Source organism: Amblyomma maculatum, unplaced genomic scaffold (genome assembly GCF_055883805.1).
Source record: "Amblyomma maculatum isolate TAMU_Amacu unplaced genomic scaffold, ASM5588380v1 scaffold_18, whole genome shotgun sequence".
NCBI lineage: Eukaryota > Metazoa > Arthropoda > Arachnida > Ixodida > Ixodidae > Amblyomma > Amblyomma maculatum.
The window spans coordinates 4784484-4808895 of NW_028146743.1; the positions used below are offsets into that span (position 1 = coordinate 4784484).

A 24412-nucleotide genomic window follows, 5' to 3' on the forward strand; every position below is an offset into this window, starting at 1 on the left:
GAATATTTGTAAATACAGCTTCATTCCGCCTATAGCTGCCGTAACCGAGAATGGCGGTAAGCTGTGTAACAGCAGCGAACTGCGATTAGTGGTTAACCATGGTTAAGTTTGGTAACAGTGGTTAAGCCAGCCGAGTAACAAGGGTATAAGAGAAACTTATGGTTAGTTTGAGTAGTGGAGCAGTTTCAGAGAGGAGGAAATTATAAGCTGTGAATAGAAAAGAATTTGGTAGGGAGATATGGTTAGTATGCTCGAAGCAGGGTAGATGGCTGCAGGTAGAGCAAAACAGTGATAATTGAAAATCAGTGGGGCAGTATATATCCCTTAGTGAAAAACAGCCATACTAAAAATGTACATCTAATGCATTGTATTTATTTCATATTAATTTTGCATTTTTTTGTCCCCATGTAATACAAATACGTTATAAATACACTAGGAGTACAACACTGCATATCTTTATATAAATATGTTAAAAATATGCTTTTTGCCTGTTGAGTATATTTCTAACATGCTTAAAATGTACTTTCTTCAGCTTGGCAGGGTTCAAAAATCTTCCACCAATAGATTGACAATGTACTTTCAAAGCATTAGTAATATACTTCACCTATTTTTCATGCTGGCAGAAAGTACCCTTGGAATACATTAAAAATACATGAAAAATAAGATGCTCTCATATTTTTTGGAGCATTACAAATATGTTGCCGTCATATTTTCCAAACCAAGAAAAATATACTAATAATATACTAAAAGTATAAACTTATACCATTCTCGGAATGCACCACAAATACATGAAAAATGCGATGTGCTTATATTTTTGATGCATTACAATAATTTTACAAAAATGCACCAAAAATATAGCTGCCAAATGCTGAAAATACGTCCGACATTTTGAAAACTGGCTACTGAGAAACATAAATGAAGGGCTATACCAACAAACACCTCAATGCGACATTTGTGTCCATTGTTATGACCCTTTTTCATGCTCCTTGGTTGGCAGTTATCAAAAGTCAATGTTACTTGAGCTGACTTATCTTTATTTCCGTCCCTGTATTTTAGCCACCCAGTCTGAATATATGTGACACAACTTCCTTTACATCTTTATTTGAAGCATTTGAGTGCAATGTGCCGCCGTGATGGTGTAGTGGTTAGGGTGCAAGACTTCTGTGCTCGAGGATGTGAGATCGAATCCAGGCCGCAGCGGCAACTTTTCGATGGAGGTGGAAAGCAAGGCGCCCGTGTGCTGTGCAATGTCAGTGCACATTAAAGAACCCCAGGTGGTTGAAATTTCCAAAGCCCTCCACTATGGAGTCTGCTGCGAGTGCTGTGAGTACTATGAAAAATTTCTGGCATACCATATCGCACATCTTTAAATCACAATACAGTCCATGAAAAGGAAATACGCCTATGCCACTCAATATCTATTTACAGAGTTTAATTTTCAAGAAACAGTGCTATAATACACCAACATATAGAGCAACGGAACACTGATCTTGTGCTAAACGAAAGCAAGTAGAAAGTCCGGACCGCAGATCTGGATAGGTTTCAAACTTTGGACGCAACGTGGACTGAAAAGGAAGAAAACAAGACACAAATTAAAGAAGGCTTTTGAACATTCAAATTACAATCATATACTGCTACAAGAACTAGCTTTAGAAACCAGATGGTTCGTTTCTTCCTAGCATGGTTATGAATGACGACAAAACAAAAGTAAAAACAGCTGAGCTGGAGTTGGAAACCGCAATGTCTGAAACGCCGTATTTAAAATGTAGGCTATGGCAAAGCCACCAACCTGTAATAGAAACCACAATGGGGCATTTTGTTTTTTTATCTGATCCTGACATGAATATAATAGTTCCATTTTTCAGAATAAAGGAGTACGGGCTAGAATCTTGAAAGCACAATTTTTTTTTATCTGATAATGAGAAGTGAAACATACTTCCTCTTTATGTTTATGGCCCTGCCGGGGTGGCACAGTGGTTACGGTGCTTGACTACTGTTCCCATGGATGCGGAATCGAATCCCGGCCTCGGCGGCCGCTTTTTGATCGAGGCGAAAAGCAAGGTGCCCGTGTGCTGTGCGATGTCAGTGCACGTTACACAACCCCAGGTTGTCGAAATTTCCAGTCCTCCACTACGGTGTCTCTCATAGCCGGAGTTGCTTTGGGACGTTAAACCCCACAAACCAAACCAAACTTCCTGTTTATGCATGAGGTTCCATAGCACGCATCAAAGAAGGGACAGAACACGAGCGCTCGTGTTTTGTCCCTTCTTTAATGTGCGCTATGGAACCTCATGCAGATTACCCACTAGCCTGAACCCTGACCCTTCCTGTTTATGAATCTTTACTTGCTTTTTTCAATGCACTTGCCACATTGTTGCATTTGTGATGCAAAAAACTCTGGACCATAGAGTAAGGTAGGTGGAGAAATTTGGACATCGTATGAACTGAAGGGGAAGGAAACAAGACACAAAATAAAGAGGGCTTTTTAACATTTAAAACAATCAAATACTGTAACAAAATAATAAATACTGTAAGCTGTAACAAATATGGCAGCCCCTATTAACGAAAAACAAGTGAATAAAATTCTCAAATGCAGTCTGAATCTGGCCAGGTTAGATATAACAGTACCGCCCTTACATTGTGCTGTATGACTGAACATAGCATAGTCAAGCAAACTTATTATGAAGAATGTCAAATGAATTCCTTTTGTCACATGAGAAGTTCATAGTAAATGGACTTCTCTTACTACGCCACAAAAACATTTTGGACCAAAAAGGATATTTCCCCTTTAAACACTGTGTGCACGCAAAGTTTCTTCAAAGCTGACTATCAAGTCTTTTTCTAAGTTCTGAGCTGTTAGGGCCTGGTCCAGGCCCTTTCAGAGGACAAGCTCCTCTGGCATGACAAGTGATTGAGGTGTTTGCAAGAACCAGTTGTAAATATGCAACCCTGCCTCCAATCCTTCACAAAATTGCAAGGATGCAGTGACAAAGCTGCCCTACCACATTACCCTCTATGCAGAACATCCAGTATGCATCAGCTTTGTGAAAAGTGCATGCATTAGGCTCCAAATAAAGTGACACCTTGCCGCAGCTACTGGGTTACTGATCAACCTTTCCCCTTAAGTACAGTCACTTAAACCTAGAAATCAGGTGGGAATTAGCACTCCGAATGAAAACCATCCTCTATACTATCTGACTACATTCTTCATTGATTGGTGTGCACATCTGGGCCATTCTACACTAGAATAACGGAGACTGTTGTGATCTGATAGGGCATTTGATGTAATCAACATCATCACGTTGACCACCAAGGTGTATCTCTTGTGTGGTACTGAAAGCCTCGCACGTCTCTTTGAGACTGATCACCGTAGCACACCACAGTTTGTGTCAACGCTACCGTGGCTTGTGCTTAACACACTTGTTCCACTCTGGGTGCCTTACCAAGCTGGCACATAAGCACATGGCAATTGGTCTTAAAGCCAGTCAAATGCAGTTCCAATAAATATATTTCAATTCCTTCTCTCTTTTTGGAGGGGCGAGTGAGTTGTTTTCTTTGAGAGGTCATGAGAGCTAAATATTCTATTTTCGTGCTGGAATGTAAAGCATGCCTTTTTTGACTATGGCGACAAGTTCACAGTGTCTAGAGTACTGCAGTCATAGTTCATTATATTTGAGCTGGAATGCCATAGGCCGAATACATATTTTGATGATAGCTCCACCCACACTTTATAATAGCGAGCATTCATTATAATTGTGGCCATTATAAGTGGGTTTGAATACATACTTAACACACCCTGCATATGATTACATAACTGCATAAGAATGAAATACTCACTCAATTTGGAATAGGTGGGGGCAAGAGATCAGCTATGCTTTTCAATTTGTGACACACGTAACTGCATCAAGTGCTTCTATCTCGCGTGTGCTAAACATAGTCCTCAGTCAATATGCGGAGTACTATTTTAAGGAGTGCCCCTATATCATAGAGAGAATATGCTTAGTCGAATCCGGATATATCGAACTCAAAGGGGATCATGAAACAATTCGATAAATCGATAATTCGATATACAGAAATCTGCTTGAGACGCCGCTTGCGATCATGGAAAATGATACCATATTTGTCGCGTAATCAACTCACTTTCATAATAAACCCACCCTCCACTTTTACCCCTGATAATTAATAAAGAAAAAAAAAACGTGCTGGTGGAGTGTCTCTCCATTTCGGCCATCGCATCTGTAGCTCATTCATCGGTAGCGTGCCAAGATGCTGCACAGCAATAACGTCCCTGCAGGTTTACCTTCCGACTATACTTTCGATAGCTCCTGCGGTGGTGGGGAGTGAACTTGGCAGAGTGGCCTTGATGGTTTGATTGCTCAAGCCTGGTTTGATTTATCATGCCGCACTTGGGGCAGGCATAGTCCACTGCCACGGAATCATTGGAAAGCGTTATAGCTGCAAATGCCATTTGAGGCGAACAATGCTAAAAACCGGTGTCATGATCACAGCTGACCGCATGCTTTCGTTGATTCATAAATGCAAGAATGGACAACTCTCGCAAAAAAAAAAGATAAATATGCCGCTTCTTAACATTCGCATCTACCATAGCTTATGCTACTCCGCCCGTTCAGACGACAAGGATGGTCGACTCTGGCAAAAAATCAAGAAAAAAACTAAACAGATCTGCCGCTTCCTGACGTCCGCCCTGATCCATCCTAATTTACAACCCAATTTTATTTTTACACAGCAGTATTTATATAAAAAACACTGTTATATTATGAACTTCACTGCATGAACAGTTTGTCTTTTAGTGGTGTAGAAATTACAAAACCCAAATTTTTTAATCCTTCCCTTTCTGCCTAATTTTGAATGCATGCATTTGTGACAATATTACAAACGAATTTGGAAGAAACAGGAAACGAAACAAGTTAAGCTTTGGTAACATACAATTGCATACTTCAAAATATCAGTACAGTTGAAATTTTCTGTGGAGCCGAGCTGCTCCCAACAGGTGCTCAACAATAACTTTACCCACAAAAAACCTTTTCACAAAACTGGGGACATCTCAATTAAAATCCTGACTGATGGCTGGAGGTACAAACATTGCCATCAAAAATTATCATGAGCTTCGTGTGTTGATACAACTGCCATGAAATGGGTGCTCCCACTGAATGCGAACCAGGTGGCGCTGTGAACATTTTAATGGTGCCATGAAAGCCTGCAACTGCACTTGCAGGTATAATAGGAATAGGATGTGCAAACTGAAAGTCTCAGCAATATAGTTCAGCAAGTTCAGTTTGATTCTTGTACTGTAAGTTCTCAACGGTTTTCTCACATGAATGCCTACTAATGCCCATATTCACATGTGCCTCAACTCGACGCTCCACCACCAGCGCGTGGAGTGGAGAACACAGCCACTCCTCCACTGCAGGACCAATTTGGATTTATGAATCCAACTCGGCATTTCCTCCGACAAGTTCTCTCTCCACTCGAAGCAGTGCAAATGGCATATGGGGATGAGATTGAGGTGTACTTTTGGCCCGAGAACTGTGTGCTAAAGTAGCACACTTAGTTTTTCATGTTGAGTCTTCTAAACAACCTTCGCAAGCAAGTTCGATGGTAACAGCATAGTGCAACTTGTTTTGCGGGCTGGATGAAAAGGGTGGCTGTGAAAAATGGCCAAAAATGCTTTTGCGCCTGGCAACAGTCGCTACTGGTGACATAGAGTTTATGCAGAACATGACATAGACTTTGAGAAATGGTGTGAATACTTCGGTTTATTTGTTTGGTGTAAGATGTTCTCGCCCTTTGCCGCTATGCCTTTTTTTTATTATCATGCTTTGACAGACTTCAAAATACATTGGAAAAAAAAGTAAAAGCCGCCACCTTCTACGAACATTACTGGCCTTCAGAGGGCTCGGGGGCAAATGGTGAAAACCTGCATGCTGCTTCACGGTGAGTTTCAGTGCATGCACACTGAATTCAGAGCCCTATTTCAAAAAGTGCTTGAAGAGCATGTCGTCACTGGTAGCGAAAATCCTTCCATAGGACAAGCACACCAATGCGCTCCCTTGACAGTGCCACGCATCCGAAGTCGCACTACGTACCCTCAGGTGACAGGCAAGCCATTGATGCGTGGGGTGCAGCACTAATGTCCGCACAGCCCCACCGTGTCTTCGGTGCCCCCCAGCTTACTGCATGCGACATGTTGTTCCCCCACGACAAGTTCACTGCCGTTCATCAGAAAGGGCGAGCTATGGAAGGAGTGCGCCTCCACCACCGCTCGAGTCCGCCTGCAAGCGAGCTCACCATTAACCATGAAATGCGCGCCTACACTCTGCACTCAGTAGGCTTTGAAAAGTTGTTCACTTCATCGGCAACAACTTGAAATGTACCTGCACCACAGAAGCGTAATGCGATAATCAATTACAGTACTGGTACCGGTGGCTCATCACAGTTATAAAAGCTCGGCACGTGAGCGGCACGAGCAGCAGGAGGCCACAGCCACACCTGTAAAACAAAAGCGTGCCAGATGTCCCGGGTCACTGTCACTTTCAGCCAATGCTTTAGAGAAAGGTTTGGTGCAACCTCGTATCCACTTTCGTGAAACGTTCGGTATACCAGTAGAACAAAGTCCACACAGCGAGCAAACGATGTGATGTCCTCAGTGTTTACAAGTGGAGTGGTCGAGGAGCAGCCAAGGCAGCGTCGTTGCGGACTAGAGATTCTTGAGAAAACTCGACTTCTCTCTGCCACTGTGTGAGTTATTCGAGTGGAGGTTGTTTTCTGAAACGAAAAATGGGGGGGGGGGGCCTCGGGGCCACTTGGAGTAGAAGTTTGAGTGAAGGCGCAGTCATGAATATGGCGGTAAGACTAACTGCCATATTCACGAGCATGCCTTCACTGCAACTTCTACTCCAGGCTGCTTGGAGTGGCAGATCTGGGTTTTGTTTTTGCCAGAGTCGACCATCCTTGTCGTCTGAACGTGCGGCGTAGCATAAGCTTTGATAACTGATCAGCTGTCGGTACCAGTACTGTCATTGATCATCGCATTACACTTTTGTGGCATGGGCACACTCTAAGAACAGGAGTACTAGAACTCCATTTGGAGGAGTTTTCGCTTGTCCCATATACGACTCCTTTTTCCTGAGTAAAAGAACTCTCTCTAGCCATAGAGTAATCGGACTCCACTGATGGAGTACTGCGCTACTCCTGTGAATAGAGTAAAGGCACTCCTCCGAAAGGAGTAATACTACACACTGTAGTAGCGTTCTACAACTCTTCCAGGAAGAGTTCAAGGACTCCTGATAGGAGTGCCTGTACTCCTTGAAGGAGTTTTATTTTACTCCTTCTGATGAAATTTCATGGCCTGTTTTATATATCCTACCATTTTTTAAACCAGTTCCAGCTATATGTTTTGTAGGACTCACTTTGGCCATACCTTCCTCTGCAAAATGGTGCACAGTATTTCCACTACACACTGTTCAATGGTGAATGAACAAATTTTGCTTCACTGTACAAACTTCAATATTTGTGACCAAATTTTTTCCACATTTCTTGCACCATACACACAACAGTCTGTGATGTGAAATCGGTGCTTCAATAAATAGGGACGCAAAAGCATGCTGATGACAGCTTTTATTTTCTCAATTGCTGTGCATGCCAGCAATACATTTGGGATGTGCTCTGTGAGGTCTAGGCCCATCAGTGTTTTCGACACCACAGTCTACTTGGCATTAGATGCCCAGAACACTGTTACAAGCCAAGTGATCCTGTGAGCAAAGTTTTAATCAAGTGATCCTGCCGCTCGACCACATCGCAGCTTGCCGAGCCGAGTGAAGCCGCTCAAGATATCCTTGCATTTTCCAGGTGCCTGCATATAGAATAAAAACAATGCAAGGAAGGTTAAAGCAAACTATTATAAGCAACTAAACATACTCCTAATCTCAAGTTTTCATTTTAACCTACAGCTAATGCAACAAAACAAAACTTGGTGTGAAGGCCTGGGGTCGCCACCTAGGTATGCCCTAGCAGTGGCACATCATGACCAAGTGTAGACTTTTCATTCCAAATCATTAAACAAAGCTAGTGATCTAGAAATCCACATACCTCGTTTATTCTGACTGCCAATTTGCTATACCTCAATTGGGAATACCACTATGCTAGTCCCTCAGAGGCTAAACACAAGCCTGGCCTGCACTGGACTATTTGTTGCTTGAGCATTGGCTTTGAATGTAGAACACGTGCAGCTGTACTGGTGAACCTCCACTCCCTCTGGAGTTTACTGAGGCCGCTTCTGCAGAGTGGCATCCATCTACAACTAAAAAGAGCGCTGCAGAATCTCAATTGGAGTAATGCAAAAGCACAGAATCTGCTGTTGGTTGCTTAATTCGCTTATTGTTTACCCATTTTATTTGGTACTTTCAAATTGTGCACCAATCCCTTCCTATGCCCTTCTTCAGCTAGACTTCCGGTTGGTTGCGTGACGTCACAGCCTCTAGCTCACATTATCCACTTCTTGTTTATTCATTTTAGTCTTTGGTACTTTCAAATTGCACAATCCCTTCCTATGTCCTTTTTCAACTCTATTTCCAGTTGCGTGACGTCACACCTTTGACGCCACTCTAATTGACTGCCTTAACTACTTTAGTCCTTGGTACTTTGAAATTGCATGAAATTGCATGCTAATCCCTTCATATGCCCTTTTTTAGCTTGACTTCAGGTTGTGTGATGTCACATCCTTGAAGTCACCTTAGTTCACTGGTTTAATTATTTTAGTATTTGATACATTCAAATGTGGCGCCAAGCCATTAGCTAATGAGACCATTTTTGCCTTTACTGTTTCATTTTTTGCCTCTAATTAATTACCTAATTACCTTAATGGCCTAATAATTTTTTTGCACACATTACATCACCCTCTATCGATTAACACCACTCATTAACCTCTATGATTTCTCAATCACTCACAACTGCTATGGACATGATTTTGCATGTTTTGCCTCTAATAATTACCTAATTACCTTATTGGCCTAATTATTATTTCAACACAACACTACGTCACCCTCTATCAGTTGGACTACTCATTAACCTCTACCATCTCTCAATTACTCACAACTGCTACAGAGAACTTTTACATTTTTTGCCTGTAATTAATTACCTAACTAGCTTATTGGCCTATTTTTCGGCAGCAACATTATGTCAGCCTCTATCGATTGACACCACTCATTAACCTCTCAAGTTTCTTAATTACTCGCAACTGCTGCGGACACGATTTTGCGGGTGCGGTCTACGAACAGAAATCTGTGAACATAGCGAAGTGACGCTTTCGTGTTAATAACTTGAATGAATCCTTGAGTTTAGTTATATTCAGAATCCAGGTGAAGAAGGCTTTTGTGTCAAATATCAGGAAGGTCATAAAGGCACGTTCGGTGTGATGACTGTTCCTGAACCAGGCAAGCTTCAGCGATATAGTGAATAAAATCATGAAGCAGATATTGCAGTTTCTTGTTTTTCATGCCTTCCATGACCTATACTGATTTCTGACACAGCCATTGCTATGGCGTTGAAATTGAAACAGATGATGGGAGAGATTGTATTATTTAGCAGCCATAAACAAATACTATGTGGTAATCCATGTATAGTCATGCCCACTGTTACAAAGACAACACACAAAAAAATCGGGGGCACTTTAAACTCTACCTTAAGTGTATGATGGAGCACATTGGGGCTTCCGTGTGGATTCTCATTCATGTGCAGACACTTCACTACAGGCTAAATGGGTAACTCCACAATTTATTCTATTATGTTGTGCATACTCATTAACACAGTTGTAAGCCATCACATTATGTTAGACCACATAAAGATATAGAGACCTGCTTTAACCAAGCCATCTGAACCTGCCTGAGTCACCTGGGGATGCCTGGTTGACTGGATCCAAAGAGCCTTGGATCCAGACAAAGACATGCCACCCCTAGGTCACTCGGGCACATTTAATGGCTTGATTAAAGCCAGAATTCCTATCTGCCAACTTAGCCGTGTCATGTAGACTCGTGACGTGCACAACCACTGAGCAGTGTCCAGCCATGTCACCAGCCAACCACCACCTGCTAGAGATATGCCCATGATTTTTGCTCAAAATGCCTATATCAGACTATATTCAGAATAAAGCCATGAATGCTGTGGCATTATTATGGTGTCTATGCAATTTTAAGTTAATACTGCCACTCAAGCAAGACCATGACAACGTAAATTTTGAAGTGACGCTGCTTTTGTAGTAATGAAATCTATCAAATGACAAATTACATAAGGGAAGCCAGCAGCCAGCGAAAGCATAAAGCAACGCTTCAAATTTTTATTCATATTTGTCTTGTTTGTACCTACTGGCAGCCAGACATGCCAGGATTATTTTATGCTGGCTGCAGCCCTCCAACTAGCAGACAATGGAGAGGTGATATGGAAGTGAAAAATTTATGCACTATTTTTAAACTGACTAGAAGGACAGGGGAGTATCATGCGACATTTCTTTTATCCGAGGGCATCATAGGTGCTCTTAGCTGATCCATGGTGCCCACCTATGGTATCTTTTTCAGCTGTCGCTGCTTATATACGTATAATATGCATGTGGCACTCTTTCCCACCAGGCAACTGACAATTGCAGATTTCTATTTCATAATGAACTCGCTGAACTCTGATTCCCTATATATCTTTCATCTGTCAAGTGCATAGCCTCGGCTTATTTTATGGTACCATTTAATGACCTTCTCGAGTGTGACAGCAGATCATAGGCCTCAGTACATGTTCAGGCATGCACATTCATGCAAGCATATCGTCAATGTGTAAAGCACAATCTGAGTGTATGGTATTTTATTTTTCGATGCAGTGGAAATGAGGGCATGCTCTGGTAATAGCTCAGATATATTTGAGATGTACCACATGCATGCACTATCATGTTTCACTTCAGTCATCAGAAAGCAATGCTTCTCATATGGGAGTCACGATTTTAGGAGTCCACAAAACCTATGTTAAAAAAAAATTGAAAGGTCATGCAATAGCTTTGACCCAGCTAGACACAGCTTTAAATGGCTAAAAGGGCACAGGTTTAAAGCTGATTTTAGTTTCTCAAAGCTCAACATAAAAGGAGTGCGGAAACAGGGAGCATGAGAGAGAGAGCATCAATGGGATTTGTCGATGCCAGCATCGGTGAAGCTCGAACTTTGGCTCCATTGCTGGATGGGAATGCAGTGCAGTCTTAGGAATCAATCTGGGGAAGAGGACACTATGTGGTAGAGCTGACACGAAAGTGTGTCTGTTGCATGCAGTCATCCATGCATAACGTCGATAACAATGTTTTTAATATGCAAGCACCTCTACCATAAATAAAAGTTAAGCTGCACACCGCAGGTTTGAATTCTTTATGCAATTGGGGCTGGTACAAAAGCAGCCAATGGTGTGTGCTGTGCCGTCACTGTGGAGAAACCGCTAGCATGACCAACGTGACAGTCCTTGCATGTTGGTGTCCATGCATGATGGCTCACATGGGGAAGACTGGGAACGAGAAAAGTGATAGATAGTGCATGCATTGGTCATTTCTCAAATATTTGAGTGTTTTCCAAAACACGTCCTTTTTCCACTTTGCAGAAAAATGAAGTGAAGATGTGAAAAATGAGTGCACTCATGATACTGATGTGCATGTACGAATTAATATGCCTCCTGACTAAGCACGGGGAGCTGCAATCTGCGCTAAAGCTCGAGAAAGCCCTAAAATAGCAAGCTATGTAAAATAAACCGAGTATGGACTTGAGAGATGAAACACATTTTACAAATCAATCGGCTTAATGCGCATAGTATGACGCAAACATATGCACTTTTAAATGGTGAGAAGAGATATGTTGCCCCACATACACAAAATAAGTAAACAATGGCAATGGAAAGACACACATGATGTCCACCACGAGTGGCAGAAATAAGCACTATCCTTGAGATTGTACGATATGTCGTGTTCAATGAAGTACCGCACATGCTCACCACTTCCATATCACCTCTGTCGTCTGCTAGCTACCCAAGCGCAGCCCGCACTAAATCGTCCTTGTGAGAGTCTGGCATCCAGCAGCATATCGTCGAGAAAAAATGAACTCATTCTGGAGCAACCAAAAGTAGCCCCCCCCCCCCCTACACACAGAAAAATGCAAGAGCTGGCTTCACGCTCGGGCGCCCCTTAGGCTAATGAGATAACTTAAGTGCAGTGAAAAGGCAGCACGTATGCGGAAACTAACAATAAAAAAGAAGAGTAAGTGTGACAAATGTCTCTTAAACGTAATTTATATTTATTACTTTATCCGTTCTTGATGTGCTTCTGGTCATTTATTTTTAATGTGACAGTATTGAAGGCCCCATTCTCCCCAAAATCTTGCATTATTATTGACAATGTCGTGAGCAAATAGTCATAAGCAGGGTTCTAGCATTTGGTAATAAGCAGGTGACATTTTTGTGGGTCAGGCATTGATTTTTGGTGTTAGTTGTGTGGCATCATGAGGCCGCATGAGATGCCGAATTGCTAGGAGCTCCTTACGATTGAAGGGTGAGATGGCAATCAAGCCCCTCCGAGTCGCACTTTTGTACAATGTTGTTAAAGCAAGTATATATATCTATGTCAGGTTGTCTTTCAGATAATGTGGTAGCTTATCACTGTATGCTAATAAATGTTTGAAATAAATGGATCAGTGATGAAGCAACTAGCAGCATACCCTTAAAGGCAGACTTTAGGTATCCCTGCAGGTTTTAAAATTAGGTTTAATTTATTTTTCTGAGATTTCTTAACACCTGCTTTCCTTCCGGACTTGGTTTCCATTTGTAGCACCACGTCGATTTAAGGTGGTCTCTGTTCCTGCAAGGGTGGAAAAGTGAGCTAGCTGGTAGTTCATCTAGGGGGGAAAAAAAAACCACACTCTTGAGACAAGGACAAAGCGCTGTGTTGTCATCTCTTTCTTTGTCGATGTCTTAGGAGTGCAGTTTATTTTTTTCCCAAGCTCTCTGTTCTTACTGAGTTTTTTCATTCCACCCCAGATGCATTACCTACAGCAATCAAGAAGATGAATTTGTTTATGCATTATCGCCTACTGTTGTTTTTATTTTTTTAAACCTAATTTAACAGCTGCCACATGTGTGTGTATTCGATATGTCAGACTAAAGAGAAAATCCTCGGCAGCTTGGTACCAGTGAGTACCTATGGAACTTGTTGGTACTGGTTTCACTACTTTTTTGTAGCTCTGAAGTAGAGCCCGCCTATATTGGCCTCAGCTATAACAAATGCTTATTGTGAACGAGGGTGGAGCTACTGTCAAAATATGTGTTTATAGCCTTGAGTTTGAGACAAAAAAAACTACTGAGGTTACCCTGCTTTGTTACAATGAACAACAATGCACCATAAAGTCACCCTACTGTCAAAACATGCATGAAGATCAGAGTACATCCTAACTCTCATTATCATCCTCAAAGAAAGTGTCGAGCATGCAAAAAACAGTGCAAGAAACTATAAATCAGAAGCACTAGTAAAGTTAACCACTGCCCGAGCACATGCTTACAGGCTACAAGGTCAATCAGTCGGTCCGTTAGTGTGCCGGCTAGGCAAAACTTCTGAAGTGTGAGCAGAATCAGGGTAGCAGCAGCTTCACTCATGCTATTCTACACTGGCAGTGATCAACCACTAACAGGGCTTTGAGAAGTTTGAATACGAGCCACGGAGTATGCTTTGTTAGCCGAACTGGTCACATGACAATGTGTCACCTGCCCAACTGGATCTGCACCTTCTCCATTACTGGAGTGTGCAGATAGCACACAGACCAAATAATCGGCACCTCTCCTTTGTAGGTAGAGCAGTGCACACTCATCAATTGAAACTAGACAGCAGCCGATGGTGTTATGCTAAAGAGCCACTTCCTACCAGGCTTGTTGGTATGTGCAGATCTACTTGTGCAGAAAGGTTGCTTCAAAAGTAGAGCAACGGCGACTGGGTATCAGTTTATTTAAAGCTCGATGTGCAGCTAGAATGCTTTAAACAAAAACTATGCGTACAATTGATGTTCTGCATGCACATGTGCTTGGTTAGCCTTTAACTGTTGAGGGTTGATGACAAAAACGCCGACCCACCTTACCACCAGCTGCCGTGAACACCTCAACTGCTTTATTATTGCATTCCTAAAGCGGCACACCCACAACCAATGACTGCGTCAGGCACCTGAATGCTTGAATATCTGACTTTATTCATATTTAACAGTAAACAAAGACAATGTGAAGGTGTATGTATCTATAGATAGCTCTGTTGCTGACTTTCAGTGGTCAGTTTAAGGAATGTGTAAAGGCCAGCGCTTTTCCACTTGCGTATGTCCATAAAATTTAGTAAGGGTTACATTTTTCATTCAGAACTGATACTGGTGTCTTTCTAATGCACTGTTAATGTGTGGTAAAAACTGCAGATTCAGTTCTTACAAAATTAATGCAGTCATGTGATTTATTTCCCAGCAGATGGCTGCGGTTTCACCCCCAGAGCACATATATGGCAATTTTGCAGTGATCTTAACTGGAGGTGTAAGGAAATAGCATCATGAAAAGACAAGCAATTAGCTGAAAGAGCATAAACAAGACCACTGTAAAGGCAAATTGCTTTACGTTGCTAGTGGGGTCGCAATAAGTATGCTTATTACGGTTGCCTGTGCATAGTGTCACTTTCCCTAGTAGCCTGAAATAACAGACGGATGCATTGCTACAGGCAGACAACAGATATCTTTCAGCAGGGTGGCAAGAAGGGAGAGGTAGACTGCAGACTATCTTTGCATAATGCAGTCTAGCACTTTGCCGAGTGTAAATACTGAGAAAAGGCAGCCCTTTTATGCAATACATTTTCTCAAAAAGCCTAAACGACCTGATCATACATACCAAGGAAATATAGAGTGCCTTTTACACTCGACTAAGGGCTACATTTATATATGAGCCACTTCTTGTAAATTTGGAACCTATTATCTGGAAGGAAATGGAATCTGCTTAATACAGTGACACCACATACACCCCGAGGTACTGGCCCTACCTGTTGCCATCATTATCAACGTCTAGCTCTGTGGCATATAAAGAACAATTCAGACATATCTGTACTTTGCGCATGGCAGCAGTCAACCACGTAATGACACCATGAGGTTAGCTTGGAGTGTCACTTTAGCCTGTCTGTTTGCGTATTTTCAAATCTTTGCATGTGATGTCCCCAGATGCTGTTGTTGTTCAAAGGTTCAAATATATGGGTATTTGGGATGCAAGAGCCTGTAATTGATTACTTCATATACCAGGGAGATGAGCCAGGTTTTAGTACTGCAGACAACAATAGCAAGAAACAAGAATAAGAGCTGGGGCAGCCCTTACCCCATCGGTAACATGCCGATGGGAATCTCAAGAAGACATCGGACCCGCCACACGCCCGAAGTGTTCCACACCAGCTGCAGAAGTGGATGTTCGCCACCTGCTGTGCCCTTGTGCAGGGACCATCAAGGTCAGATTCTGCAGGAAGTAGGACTAACTGCAACAAGGAAAGAGGACTTCTCCAAATGGCTCACCGACAACGATAAGAGCTAGAGCCTTCTTCGGTTACATATGGAAAACAATTTAGATGGGTTTTTATAATATGCCTTATGGCGAGCTTCCGGAATAAAAAAAAAAACTAAATGTATGTGCAACTAGCCAGATATAGCATCATACTGTATTGCACAGCTGATTTCACCGAATATATTTGCAAAATTGACTGATAATTGCTATTTTCATGCAAGATCCACACACTGCCAAATATTGAAAAAAAAAGTTATATCTAGCAGAGTGTAAAAGTTTTAGGACTGCCACCACTTCCTTTTTTGCACGGTGCTTGCCATACCAAATTCACTAAGCACCCTGACCCTGTCGCGTATATCCGATCCCAACAAATGGATGCGGCGCGAGGGGGAAAACGAAAATGGAGAGGGAGAAGAGGCCGTCGGCTGGCTGTTACGAGCTGCGGCCGACACCCCCATTCCACGCTAGCGACCCGTGGGCCTCGGCCAACACCTTCTCGACGCCCGTGTTGTGGTGGCAGCAGTGGCAGTGCGCGATGCGCGTTGTTGCGTGGATGTGTGTGCGCGCTCTTGTGCTATACTTGTGCCGCGAGTTTTCTCCAAAGACCGCATGAGGCTAGTCATCTTGTCTTGCCCCGGATGAACTAAATGCGATTTGTGCATTGATTCAATCGCTGGCGCAAGGCCGCTCCACGAAGCCCTTCGTGGCTCAGACGCAGGTTTGTTACATACCGCTTACATGCAAATCGGCCCCGAAATGCGATCTATTTTATGAGGTAACCCAAGCCTTGTATTTCGGCAAGATCCCCACTAAGGTACGACTGTATTACTTACGCCCTCCGGTGAAGAAAAGACCTGCATTTAAAAAAAAGCAAACCGTCCGCAGCTGTGCTTTCTGACCGCCTCTACTGCGTGCAGACACGTTCCGCCGTGCATGCAGTGAGAGTGATTTGTGCATTTCGCAAGGCGACAATGAAATGAAAGTGCGGAGACCAAAAGCATTTGGCTGCTTTCGGGATGACGTGTTTTGTTCTACTGACAGTAATGTGCGGCTTCTGCAAGCTCTAAATGAAACAGCTGTGATTGAAGTTTGGTTATGTGTAAAGCACAAAGTTCGTTACTCGTCCGCTTTCATGAATGACATGCACGCCCTTTTTTATTTGATCTTGGAAACCAATTCCAAATTTGGAGATCGCCCGCATTATCATCAGAGGAAGTGACCTTTACAGTATGAAACATTGTTTTTGTATGCTACTTTTTCGATAAATGACAGCCATGTGGCACATTTCAGAACAATCTTGTTTGCGTTATGCCCCGTCGCCACCTGCTGCCTCTGACTGCACTCGCGAGTTTTGTTTCGTTAATTTGCATGGCTACTAAACAGCTTTTTGTTGCTCTTTTGGTGTGGTATAAGGGGTTCAACTTCTACAAGCAAGTTTCTTTTTTTTGCAAAGTAAGTGATGACAATTTGTTGCTACAATATATTAATCCATTTCTCTCTGCCACCAGCCCAAAGTGCCATGTCCGGTGAAGGTATATGTCTATACTGATCAGTTAAGCGAGACAAAATGCATGAAACAAAGTCAGTGACTGTTTTCACATAGAGGAATAGAGAAGAAGTAATTCATTTGTAGCCAATGTGCATGAAGCAAAAAAGGTACTATCATTGGCATGTTTTAACCTTTGCAGCATATCTGCGCTCTTGCTGCCCATGCAGCCACTAGTTGCTACTGTTACGATATGGACAAACTGTCGCGATGAACTAGAATTCTGGCAGGATTATCCACAATCACTATAATATTTGGCTTCTGCTGTGCCTTGGTTGTACAGTCCTTCCCCCTAGCAATAGCAACACACTTTCACCACTAGTACAAGAAGTGAAAGTTGCTGGTTTGCATCATGCACCTTGCAGCAGCAACCTTGTGCCACTCTTAGGATAAATTAAATTTGAAGGGAATAAACACTGCATGTGATGAATAAGACACCAGTGGAGTGCACATCAATAGAGTGCCCAGATGTACAGGCGCCCAAATCTTTAACTGGCGTGCGCGAGCGGCGACTTTTCTGTGCGTCAGCGCCCTATGACAGAGCGAAGTTGGAAACAGGATGAGGCTAAGCGCATGCTCACAAAGCACGCTCAGCTGGATGCGTCGTCTGCCAGACTGTTCCGTCCAGCTGAGCGTGCTTTGTGAGCATGCGCTTAGCCTCATCCTGTTTCCAACTTCGCTCCGTAATATGGCGCTGACGCACAAAAAAGTCGCCGCTCGCACACGCCAGTTAAAGATTTGGGCGCCTGTACCATTCACAGTAGCATACTGCACCAGTGAAAACTGTCAAAAAGTGTGAGAAGCTCATAGCCAACTTTATTATAAGCGGAACATATTTCAGCTCCATCATGTAATGAGTTGCAAGACGAGAAGCGAAACTTTTCCATAGACGTATCATCAATAGTGGTATTTAGTTAGAAATGTTGCAGTAAGGTGTTCACTTGGCACAAATGGTCTGAGGCTAAGGTTGATGGAAATTGCCTAGCCGGTGTCATCGTCCAGAAGAGCCAGACTTTTTCCATGGCCACAGTGGAAAATGTGAAGTGCTTCCGAGCTTCTCCTTTCCTACTTTTTTTACCCTCCGTCTTTGTTTATACATAACTTATTTTTCATTTTCAATTCAGTTTCATTGCTTCATTAACATAAACTTGTATTTTTCACATTGAGAAAAACATCCATGAGCAATTTCATTGCCTTAAAATATGGACCTCTGTTAAGAACTTATTCCTGCTTCATTTCTTCACATGCACCAAGCAAAAGCCATTAAGCTCTGGTGTCGTAATTTCTGGATGCATAAACAATACTGCCCTACACTGTCACTATCTGCAAAAAAATCTGTTATTGTGTCCTGTAAAGCTGGAAAAAAGGTACAAAATTCTTGTGATGCTCAAGTTGGCAGACAATCCCTGCATATTGTCGATTTCAGTCGTACTCCATGTCTGTCATCTTAAAGTAGAAGGGTATGAAAAGTGAACCAGATATGATTAACGCAGCCTTTTTGATATATTTTGTTCTCAGTGACTTATGAATACACAGCTTTCTAAATATATTTTCTGTCACATATGGCCCCTATAGCCAACATGATTAAATGGTTTAGAAGAATGTCAGTTTGGGCTAAATAGTGCATACTGTTCGAGACTGAAAATAATAGTGCTAAGAAGTGACACAAGAGAGAATGAGAATTCATCTGGCCTTTATTCACTGCCAAGGCAGCAAATATATAGAAATTTTAAGGCATGCGCATGAACAACAACACAACACATTAAACAAACCGTTCAAGATATGTCATCTCGGTCTTGAAAAGGTGAACCGATGTACCACTCACACGCTTTCCGTCTCTTTCTTATGTGAAACGCCTCCAAGACCTCGCGTGCCTTCAAATCTCTACTTCTGCCCAGAATCTTTATCTCATGAAGCTGTGGTTCACATATCTTTCAGTGCACGCATATTTTTTCCCCCGGTGCATGTTTTGCCGCTCGGTTGCACACGAAGCAATTTGCACAATGCTGTGAAAGATGTGCACCTCCTGGTTCTTTTTGTGATAGTGCATGCTCAGCTGCACGGTCATTCACACGGCGCCTCGATTGGCCCACATAGGCTTTTCCGCAGGCCAGTGGTATCTCATATACTACTCCTATGCAGCACTTCACGTACTGCTTGCCATGTTTTTTGCTGCAAGCGCCCTGCTTTTTATTGCTCGCAATGCGCGCGCATAATTGTGCAAGCTTTCGTGGAACCTTTTTCACAATGTGCAGAACCCTGTGAACATAGGGTACCACTTCTGGTTTCACGCTTGACTTTCTTGTCTCGCACGACTTTTTGAACATTACACGTTTGGTTTTCCTTAGGAAGGCTTCAGCATCACCAGTGATTACCGAGCTTGGGAACCCCGCCATAGCAAATCAATCCACTTGCTTTTCAAAGCTCGCCTGCATAGTATGTTCACACGACTTCACAAGAGCAGACCCAAGGCAGAGGTTAGCAATAGCGCGTTTCAAAGTCTTTGAATGAGCCGAGGAATAAGGCAGCAGCTCCTTCCGTGCTCGAGGCGAGTATTGCCAACACACATGATGCTCGCCCAAGGTAATACTTAAATCTATACTTAAACTGAAAATATCCTCGCAAAGGGAGTTCACGGGTAAAACACAATCCCTGCCCCTCTTCTTGAAAGTTGGCTAAAACTGGGCTTACAGCATCTGTGTAGGCCAAATCTTTCTGTTCTTTAACAACTATTAGAAAATCATCAACATACCTGAAAACGTTTAGTACTTCCTGCTCAGTCAAACTGAGTTCTAGGGTGCGGTCATTAAAGGCTAAAAAAATGTTAGCACAGGGGCTACGCAGGATCTCATGCAAATCCTTCGTCTTTGTCGGTAAAAGCTGTTATCAAAAGATACAAACATCACACTGAGATGAAATTATACCAGCTTCATAAAATTACTAATTGACACACCCGAGGAGTTCTGAAATCAACTGTGCCGCTACTCTCTATGGCATCCCTTACAGAAGTGAACAAGGAAGGCATCGTGGGGCTGTCACATGAATATGCATTCATGCACTTTGAACTCGGGTGACTACAGTTTCTGGACCAAAAAGGTACATTTAACCTAGCAGCAATGAACATTTGTCAGTATCCTTCCTTTAACTGTGCTTTGTAGGCCATATCTGTTAGCAGCTTCCTAGCACCCTCTACAGACAAAAGCTTGTGGATGTGTGTTATCAAACAGCCTGGTAGGCACCATAGGTTTTGATGGAACCAATAAGCTTGAAATGGTTGTGAAAATGTTATGAACTCTGGGGACTATGGTTTCTGGGCCAAAAAGGTACATTTAACCTAGCAGCAACAAACAATTGTCAGCATCCTTCCTTGAACTATGCTTTGTAGGCCATATCCTACCTGCAACTCAAGTCTGAAGAGTTCTGTACCCACATTATGGCAGTTGTTCAGCTGTCCCCTTTCTTAGCAACCGAACTCTCGTCTTCATTCATGCTGCATATACATTTAGTATGTTTCCTTTTTGTTGTGGCATGAAAGGATTGGATAACCACAATATTTAAGATGACTACTGGCAGAGCACTCCAGTATTAAATTTAACAAGGACTTTATGACGTCTTAAATTACACAGCAGAAGTCAAACTGATTGAAGCACTATTGATTTTCTAATGTACCGGTGAAAAACACAAGAACACACAATTTCAACAAAGACAGGCAATTTCCTTCAATTTGTTTACTGCACGGCAATGACATCTGAACAGCACGCACGAGCTGTTATAATTTGGTTAAAAAAAAAAGTTGCATGCATCTGCTCTGGTGTATGTATGTAGGGTATGCTGTATTGATATTTCTAAAGAAAAAAAAAACACTGACCAAAATGTGGCTTCCCTGGCTTAGGGAGAGCGAACCACTTTGCGGCTCTTCATCTATTTACAAAAACACTCTATTACCATCAAGCAAAAAGCCAGGCTTGCTAACCAAGTGTACATATGTTTTACAAAGCTAGAATTTGCATGTTTCGATTGTAGTTTGTACTGCCTTGCAGTGGATATCTAATGGGGGAGGCAGTAAGTTACAACTGGTCGGCCCCACAGCTACAAATAAATATAGCAACGACATACCAAACCCCCACAAAAATACTTATCATCGATGTGTGACCGCTTACAGAGTAAAGGATAAAAAATAATCATTTAGGCAACCAGCGCCAAGGCAACGACGAAATTGAGTCGTGTGTGTTGTCCGTTTTGGCCTTGAAGTCGAACCAACTTGCCCGACAGCACAAGTCTCAATCGAACAGTTTGAAGCATGAGCGCTCAAATCTCGAAGCAGTAGTACAAGTATAACAGTAGAAACTTCAATTAATGACGCACATTTCGTGGCACCACCAAAGAACTATATGGATCTAGCGCCAGTGCAGTCAAACCAGACAGGCAGATGCTTTAAAACTCGGATCAACATTATGCTACTAGCCAGAGCCAAGTACTTGCGGGCAACACATGCGGCAACAGCCGTAGACACCCTATGGTAACAGCGGACCGCGTCCGTGAAAACCGCATACATTCAGAACATAAATATCTTTAGTGCATTTCCGTAAGCACAAGACAATTCACGAAAGCCAATAGTTTAAAATCCGGCTTAACGTGGAAGCAGACGGTGCCTGAAGTGGTCATCAGAAAACCAACATCGCTTCAGCACTATTGCTGGGAAAAAATGTGAACTTGCAGCGCAACTGTTTCCACACTCGTTTAAGGTTAATTTCAAAAGAAATGCTTTGAAAACCGGGAGGAGCAAAACAAACCTCTGAGATATTCTGAGGAGATAGCGAGCTCGCTATACTGGGCGCAGCCATCTTGCAAAATAACATCAATGACACTAAGAGAAAAAACAAAATCTGTCAAATATAGCCACATTTAACTGTTCCAAAACATGCACGCAAAGGAGTGAATTATATTGTATTTTGTGTTATGACGAGTAAACAAAATAATTTGTAATGTGTCTAAAGGCACATGATTGTATGTGAACAGTAGTCAGGCAGTCAATAGGTAGCAGCGTAGCAACACAACGCAACCACAGCGACATTAGCAGCATGGCGCATTGTGGCGCAGCACCATGCGCAGCACGGGAAGAAACTTGTACACGGTGGTTTTGAATTCGGACATCATCAAAGTGGAGCCATAGAGCTTTCATCATCAGGAACATTGTAAACTTCGGCAGTGGATCATGGTTCGGACCAGCGGACGGAGACCCGAGGACGACGAGCAGCGTAGGCGCGGTGTGTTCCATGCAGTGATAACTAAAAGATGACCCTTCGTTTAGGACTCCATACGGGTGTTGTAGCTAGAACGCAGCTCAGGGCTTATTCCGAAGCACACGTCTCTGGCAAGGCTGTAAACAACCTAATATTTGAGACGGGGCCTGCTGTTCTAAAACGACTAGCGTACTGCAGCTTTTTTCAGATGCCTGCGGCTGTTTCGTTGGTGATACTCTGACGATGCGCGAGTGCTGCCATGGCTTTGTGAAAACTTTCAAAAGCTGCGTTTCAAAATGCGCAAAATAAGAGAGCTAGATAATGCAACCATAGTACATGCTCTCTAGGTAAGTATGAACTTCATGCTGCAAACTGAATTATAGCTCAATTATTCAGCAATCTTGATTCAAAGGTAATTGCGTGAAATGTAGGGACAAGGAAGAAATAATTAAGATCTTCCACAACTGCACAAATGTAACGAGCGCTCATATTTTGCACAGTTTTGCATAAAGTTCTCACGAGCAAACTTCTTTCACCTCCAAGTTATGAGCATAAATTGTGTGCCCGTTATTGCTTCCAAAGCATTTTATAACACCAGTACAATTAGTAATACCTTGCTAACAGGTACACATTGATTCTAGACTCAAACTGCCTCATAAAAAGTTTCCTGTTATCAGAAATCTTGATGAAACAAAGATTAAATGCAGTGTCAAGCCAAGTTTGTAGCAGTCAATTGTTCAGTTCTTTCATGTGCAATATCGTGGTTGACATTTCATGCAAATGATTTAACACCTTGACGTGCCTAGTGAGTTATGACAAAACATGGTATAGGCTACATTCATATCTTTACAGTGGAACTGTGTTAAATAAGTGTCTCGTCTCGCACATAATTGCTGTAGAATTGTTACTGAAAGGGCCCACGAAAAGCCATTTATTAAAACAAGAAAACGCGTGCAAGCAATCAGTACCTCTGCAATGCAAACATTTTCAAGCTACCTGCATTAGCACTGATCGTATCGGTGCAAAAAATTACTCTTGTCCCCATCAACTCAGCGCATGCCACCATGCCCTGTCCCGCCTGCCTGCCTGCATCACCTGGGAGTGTCCAGTTATTTTGTGCACCCAGCAGACCCCAATAACATCATTGAAGAGTGAGCGCACGAGAGGCGTCACCTTATTTGATTGCGAGCAGTTGCCTGGAGCACTTTTTAAACATTATCTGCAAAGCTTTGAAATTTGACTTGAGTGCTCAGAAAGACCACCTCCGTGAACTTCTTGCATTAGAATATTACCATTGAAGCACTCATCAGCTCAGCATGTTTATCAGCTTCAAGCAGGTAGGACAACTTTATAGACTGTGACTGTACTAGCTTAATCAAGCAATTCTTGAAGCTTTGTGAGGGGTGTGACGATACCTCTGAGCATGTCCATCTGCTTCATTCTTTTGCTTGCCTGTGCCCGCAATGAACATGAATTCTTTCCTACTGAATGATAGTCATAAAGGACCTATGAAAATGCCTTTCTGGGCTGTGCTAAATGCTTCACAAATTTTCCTGATTGTCGTTGCGTTTGCCACATGTCAAAACCTACTTTCTCAAGCACTGACGCACATTTACCCCCATTTTTCAATGATATGCTAGGTCTCCTAGGGCACCACTCACATCAGACTTGTGTTCAACAGCACCACTTCCACACAGTATTAACATTACAGCGGGCCTGACATAACGGAGACAATGTTTAGTTCGGGGTCATTTCCTTCTTGCATTAACTGGAATAGTCCTTTCCGCTTGCAAAGGTAACAATTTCTTTTTCCAACGGATGCCAAGTGTTGCCCTTAAGTGGACTGATGAAGCTAAGACATTTGCAGGGGTCAAGTGGATTCAACTAGTGCAGGACCTGGTTAATTCGAGAAATATGGGAGAGACCTTTGTCCTACCTGGGCCCAGAAGCAGTGTGTCCTACTCAAGATCCAAGGGTCTTGGAGGGCTGGATTCCGATCTCACCCTCTTATCTCAAAGGCAAAGTCTGAGTTTGCAGC

At 42.6% G+C, this 24412-nt stretch overlaps 1 protein-coding gene and 1 long non-coding RNA gene across 4 annotated transcripts in view; one reads left to right on the forward strand and one right to left on the reverse strand.

Annotated features, from left to right (window-relative positions):
• The window catches only part of LOC146171734 (uncharacterized), a 102875-nt gene that overhangs the window by 14056 nt on the left and 64407 nt on the right, over positions 1-24412 (forward strand). The window lies entirely within an intron of this gene.
• Positions 7665-24412, reverse strand: part of LOC146171735 (uncharacterized) — a 36715-nt gene continuing 19967 nt past the window's right edge. Inside the window, exon 3 of the long non-coding RNA XR_014702752.1 lies at positions 7665-7873. This is a non-coding gene — a long non-coding RNA (uncharacterized LOC146171735). The remainder of the gene's footprint in view (positions 7874-24412) is intronic.